This window comes from Pinus tabuliformis, chromosome 4_2, assembly GCF_031772625.1.
Source record: "Pinus tabuliformis cultivar Carrire ecotype Pingquan chromosome 4_2, CPIR1, whole genome shotgun sequence".
In the NCBI taxonomy this organism is placed as follows: domain Eukaryota; kingdom Viridiplantae; phylum Streptophyta; class Pinopsida; order Pinales; family Pinaceae; genus Pinus; species Pinus tabuliformis.
Window position 1 is genome coordinate 181,990,642 of NC_142304.1, and position 7,310 is coordinate 181,997,951.

The following is a 7,310-nucleotide window of genomic DNA, read 5'->3' on the forward strand; positions in this document are numbered from 1 at the left end:
AACAGGGTCTACCACAGCCCGAGTGAAACCCCTCAGCAACAAAGGCGTCCCCTTGAAGCCAAAACACCTCTGATACCAAATGTAGGTTTTAACCCTGTACAGAAATTACCTGCATACGAATTCTAAAACACAGAAAAATAAACAATGTGAGAGCATAACACATAAAACACATATACACAGAGATTTTCCCATTGGATCCCAAAACCAGGACTACCAGTTTGATTTTTCATTATATTCCTTTCATTGTTACAATACATATTTATACATGCTGAAGCATCCAATACCATGGACCAAAAAACCATCGCGTCCAAAAGCATGGACCGAAAACCATAGGTAGGTTCACCCCAACCTAATATAGGGTCCCCGGACCCCGTAGAGAGAGACTACCCCCCCTCCCTCAAACACTCAAACAATGGGGGGCTCCCCCCTCCCCCCCTTTAACCCCCTGGTTCACTACGTAGGTTAGTCGTGGAAAGAATATAACACAACCCAACAGAAAGTATGCAACTTGGGTACTCCTTGGATGAGGAATTAAATTCTACATCCAATGAGTACTCCCACTTGAAAATTTGAGTAAAACCTTAGGGAGATAAGTTGAAAAAATAGTTTTATATATTTTATTGTTTTTTAATCTTTTAACTTTTGACTCCAAAAATGGTGAATCGTCCCATGGTTGACATCATCATCTTTAATCCTATTGGTTCTTATAAAGTTTATTTTGGTGTACATTTTTCTTAGGAGACCCAAATTCCCCTAATGGTGATGTTAGATTTGATGAGGGTAGGACCCTTAGAATATCTCATGAGAAAAGCCAGTAGTGGTAGAGATCTGGAGTGAGAAGCTCATGAGGCTAAAATGGGACCAGCAACACCAACAATAGGGATATTTTATAGACTAGAGGATGAGATCAATCTCTACCAAGAGGAGTTCAAGATGGTTCGAGTAGACCTTGATGGATATTGAGGAGCATGTGGAGGCACCTAGCAGCGCCTTCAGCTGGAGCAAACCATCTTGACATGTTGCACTCCTTTGTCACCATACCATCATCTTTCTAAACAATGGTTCCCACACAAGGTGGAATGATCAGCAAGACACTTTCTTTTTACAAGTAGAGGTGAACCTTCTAATGAAGATTCCAATAGAGGATTTTGATTATCCTCATCCTGCAAATGTGCTCCTTTCTAATGATGATGGTGTATGATGAATTCTTTTTATCTTCTATTATCCTAGATGACTTTCTTTCAGCCATATATACCACTCATGCTTCTAATGAGTTTACCAAGAGCTACTTCATTTCTATGATGATTGCTACATCCATTTAGACTTCGATTTCAGTTATCCTTCAAGCTTCTATAATGATGTCATGAGATCTTGCTTCTTCAATTGTATGCTTCTAATATGATGCCATATCCTAATATTATGCATCCTATCATAATTATAATGCTTTATACCATGATAGCTATCTTTCACAAAGACTAAAAAGAACTAATTGAAGGAGATTATCTCAGTCATAGTAGAGATCTTTCACTTCCTCCTTATTTGATTTATTCTTCTCAGGTTATTCCACTGCTTCAGCGACATGGGCTTCATTCCTTTCTTTCTTTTTCTTGTTGCCTTTATTGATTTTTGCACAATCTCTCTTGAAATTCCCATATTCTTAACAGCCATGGCATTAGATCTTTTGCATATCGATCTTCTTCTCTTTTTTAGGACAAAACTTTCCAAACTTTCTTTTCTCCTAGCCATGGAAAAAAATGCTTGAACTTGTTAACTTTGTCCAACATCATTCTTTGCTTTTAACCTAGTTTCTTCAATCCTACACAATGACAAAAGTTAACTGAAATGGGTGGCTTCCTTATTTCCATATATGCTTGATACAAAGTTTCCCCATTCATCAGGCAGTGCATTGACCACCACAATGGTCATCTCTTTCTTGGACATTATTTCCCCCAACTATAGTAGTGGGTCTCGTATTTGTGACACCCTCATAAGATATGAGGCTATCCCTTCTTCCTTTGATACCTTCATCTTCTATAGCTCAGTTATCAAAGAAATCACTTCTCTTGCAGTGCTTACAGAGAATAATTCTACTCGTTTGTCATAGATGTATTTCGACTTCTCCAATTTTTCTACATAAGGTTGAGAGAATCCTTGATTGAATCGATAAGGATTCTTCAAGCCCTTATCTCTCCCTTAATATGCTTTGCTAGAGCTTGAGCTTCTTCCTTTAGTGGTTTAATGATTAAACCCTTAACATGTCTAATGACTTCATTTTCTATGAGGATAAAATCTATCCTCTTCTTCCATGTAAGGAAATTTGATGACCCAACCAAATTATTGCTCTCCTTGCATAATGAAGTCATTTTGATAGTAGGATACTTACTTGTCAAGTGAATATGCTCCTACATGATGAAGTCTTCAACTTGATCCCTTTCTTGATGATTATTATAATAGAAGATGTCTTCTTGTTGAAGATGTCTTCCTTCAAGTATGCCTTGAAAAGTGGTCCTTTCTTCAATGAGAGGAGATCACAATGCTTCTTCCTTATTCCTTTTTGATGTAGAGACTTCAATATGCTTAAATGTGTGTCCTTCTTTATTTGAGTGGAGGTGAGTTCCCTAATGTCTTCTTTTCCTTGAGATGGTGTTTGTAAAATGTGTGAGCTCCCAAGGATGCTTCAAGTGTGGAACCCTTCATTGAATTTTGCATAGAAATAGAGTAGGATTGTTTCTTGTGATTTAGATTCAAATTTCATGAGCAGTTACAATTCTACACCACAATTTCTACATGGTATCAAAGAAGGATTCACATTAAAACTGGAATTTCAAAGTTGTTTCTCACGAGGATAGGATCGCATGGAGGCGGTGTTGGATGACAATGGATTACCATAATATGTCAAGACATACATTACCAAACCAAGATCAGCAGATGCCCAGAACCTTTCTCAGTGGAAGAAAGATATAGCCAAGGCGAGGAGAATAATCCTGGAGGGAGTGAGAGACCATAATGTCTCAAATCTCCATGGGAAAGAAACCCCTTTCGTAATGTGGAAAACATTGATAGAATTGTTTGAGAATATAAGCGACCATAGGAAATTGGCGCTCAAGGATAAACTTCAAAATATCAAGATGCAGAAGAATGACACTATTCCACACTATAATCAAGTTCACACAAGTTCGTGATGAACTTGGTGGGGTTGGTGTAAATGTTGCAGAAGATGACTTGATAAGCCTAGCTCTTCTAGGCATTCCTAAAAGTTAGCATAACTACCAAGACTCAATGAAAGGGAGGGAGAAATTACTGACTTGGGAACGGTTATGGTCGAATTTGGTATAAGAGGAGATAAGGCGGAACACTATAGATGGGACTACATCCAAGGGCAAGGATGAAGAAAAAATTCCATTGGTTGGAAAGGAAAGAAGGGAAAAGGCAAGAAATATCAAACCAAACCAAAATCCAACCACGGGGGAAAGAAGAAATGTTTGTCCAAAAGTAAATGCTTCAATTGTCATTAATTTGGGCATTATGCCACGAAGTGTCCACACAAAAAGTCGAGCAAGAAGAACTCAGGATGAGTGGTAGGTGAAGCCTTGGCTTCACAGTTCGAGCTTGACTTCACCCTTATTGCATGCATGGTCAGCACAGTGATGGGGAGCATATGGTACTTGGAATAAAGTGCATCAATCCACATGACAGGGTGTAGAGACTTTTCCAGTGACCTAGAGGAGAACGATATCCAAATGCACATCGAGTTGGGGGGAGACAAAAGGTAAAGCATGACCAGGATTGGTAAATTCACCTTTCAGAGGGAGTCAGGATCCTTTCATGTTCGTTCTAGGCCTAATGAGAAATCTTATCTTTATAGAAATTTTGGAAGACCGTGGTTATGATGTGATCTTCAGCAAAGGGAAAGCATTCTTCAAACACATATCCACGAGAGAGGTGAATCAGATCAGGGTTCATGTGAAGAACCTATATAAGCTAGTTGTGGAAGACTTATTGCATTAAGTAGTAAGATTGAGTCTTCCAGTATGGTGTAGAATTGTAATTTCTCACGAAATTAATTAGTGCCTCTCAGGTATAATAAAACATGCTTAGCTTCCCTCCAAAATAATTGGTTGGCGTAACCATGTCTTGGCTCGTTGTTGACTGCATAACACATATATATCTAGTTTGTGTGTCAAAAGATACATCAGTGAAACCACTCGCTGTCGATAAATGATAACGTCCACTTCTTCACCTAAAGTGGCATCCTCCTTCCTCCAGTTGGTCGCTAGAGGTGTCTCCATGAGTTTAAAACTCTCCATACAGAATCTCTGCAGTATCTCATTTGCATACTTGCCTTCAGATACAAACAATTCCCCGTCGCCTTGCCATACTTCTAACCCGAGGAAGTAGTGTATGAGACCCATGTCATTCATTTCAAATTCCCTTGCAAGGTCCTCCTTGCAATATCTGGTCAACTTCTCAGCACCAATTAAAATCAAATCATCAACATATAAGACAATAATAAATAATTTACCTTATACGGAGATATGATAGAGGTTTTCATCCACTTTACTTTTGATGAAGCCCAAACCAGTGAGATAACTATCGATCCTGGTGTACCAAGCACGGGGTGCTTATTTGAGACCGTACAACGGTCTCTTGAGTCTACACACATGAAACTCCCCAATCAAATGTCTCAAAAACTTCACGTTGTTCAATGTACAACTCCTCCTCAATAACCCCATTGAGAAATGTTTTTTTTACATCCATATGTTGGATCTTCCACCCCCACCCAGCTACACAGCTAGTGCAAGGATAGATATAATGGATGAATACCTTGCTACAGGAGAAAAGGTTTCCTCATAGTCAATTCCCTCAACTTGAGAGAATCCTTTGTCCACAAATATGGCCTTATACTTATCTATGCTTCCATCTGCTGCATGCTTAACCTTAAAGATCCATCTCGAACCCACTACTAATTTATCTGCTGGTCTTGGGAACACTTCCCAAACATTGTTCTTTACAATGGATTCATACTCCACCATTGCATCAACCCAAACAAGTTTCTCTACTACTTCCTCAAAACAGAATGGCTCAGTCTCTAAAATCTCAATCATTAGAGCCATGTAGCTAGTGTACGATTTAGTGACCTCCTCTACCTATGTAAATTTGAAAGAGCTCCCACATTCTCCCTCGCATCCTGCACAAATCTATCAACTTCCTTGTTTCTTTCCCTACCTTCTCTGAATGTTTTTTCTTGATTGGATGTCTCCACTTTACCTCCTCTTTGTTCCTCAATTTGTGGCCACTCCACAACTTCTTGAGGTTCCTCCTAAGGATCCTTCTTTGGAGCTAAAAGCTCCTCTTCTGGTAGGATCTGAAGCTCTCTCTCAAGAGAGCACCACATCACTTTCTCCTCATCAAAATTTATATCCCTTTGCAAAAATGTCATTCTAAGGGAAGGTATGTACATACATAGTTGTGAGGAGTTTCTGTGTAACCCACAAATACCCCCAACTTTGTTGTTAGCTTAAGCTTCTTCCTTGATTCTTTGGAGACATGGCAGTAAACAGAGGCTCCAAAAATCCTTAAGTGTGACACATCCAACTTTCTCCTCGAAAAATCCTCCTCCAGTGTAATCATACCAAGAATCTGATGAGGAATCTAGTTCTGCAAGTAGACTGATGTGTTACAAGCCTATGCCCACAAATGTAGTGATAGGCCTTGGTCATGCAACATAACCCTCACAACTCCCACAATACTACGGTTCTTTCTCCCAACACCCCATTCAGTTTTGGATTGTGGATGTAGGTTTTAACAGTGTACAAAAATTACCTGCATACGAATTCTAAAAACAGAAAATAAACAATGGCGAGAGAATAAAACATAAAACAAATATACACAGATATTTTCCCCTGGATCCCAAAACTGGGACTACCAGATTGATTTTTCATTATGTTCCTTTCAATGTTACAATACATATATATACATGTTGAAGCATCCATAAACCCCAATCCATTAACCCTGGATTAGAACATAACCGTAGTTCCCTTGACCGGATCTATAAAATACCATGGACAGAAAACCATCATGCCCAAACCATGTGTGAAATCCATGCACAAAACCATAGGTAGGTTTGCCCACCTAATATAGGGTCCAAAAAAAAATTTCATATAGGGACGAACAGAGAGGAGTGAAGTTGTGTGGCTTCATAGATGCAGATTGGGCAAGGAGTCCATCAAACCGAAAGAGTACATGAGGTGGAATTTTCAGTGTTGGGTCCACAATTGTTTCCTGGTATAGCAAGAAGCAAATATTGGTGGTCCTCAACTCGGCAGAAGCAGAATACGTGGCTACAATTCAAGCAGCATGTGAGGCGATCTGGATGAGGAGTCTACTTGTGGGACTATTTGGTCAATTGATAGATCCAACTGTGATCTATTTTGATAATCATAGTTGCATCAAGCTCTTTGAGAATCTGTTATTTCACGATCAATCCAAGCATATAGATATTTGGTATCACCACTTACAGGACTATGTGCATAGACGGATAATGTTTCTACAATACATTCTGACGGAGGAAAAAGATGTTGGAATTTTGACAAAAGCTTTGTCAAGAGGGAAGTTTGATTTCCACAGGTGCAGGATAGGGTGGTTGATAATTCATTTCTTGCTGAAGGGAGTGTTGAAAAATACAGCAAGATATTCTCAGTTTTATTTTTCCTTAGTCAAATTGAGAAAATTCGAATTTCCACATCAACAGACAACTTGGATGAGTTAGTTTGTGTGACATGGCTCTTGTCACTCAGTTAGCTCAGTAAATTCGAGTTAGAGTAGTTATAGTTCAGTTAAGCATGTGTGATTTCTAATTTGTAGTAATCAAGGTCAATTATTTCAAGTTGTTTCAATTAAACTAGTTCTATAATTGTTGGAGGAACTAGTGAAATGTCAGTTGTGCATTGGGACTTCATTTTAACTCAGTGATCATCTAGTTAACTAATTAATCAACCCAAAATAGCTAGTGCATGTAGAGAATTCGAGTTCCCTAGTTGTGATTGAGATTCCAAGGCAGTGTAGCATCAGTTGTAGACTAGTCTTGAGTGTATAGGTGTTGCATGCAGTTAGATGATCAACCTTTGGAATTGCACAAGCATTTTGGAGGAAAATCCTAAATAATAGGGGCCTAATTTCCTCAAGAATTACGCAAGGAAATAGGGCTCAAGAAGAGGCAGACTTTGACTAAGTATGGTTCAAATCTTCTCAATGAGAAGAGAGATCGGTTATTCACTTACAAGATGAGATCATATTGAGCTAGAAATTGT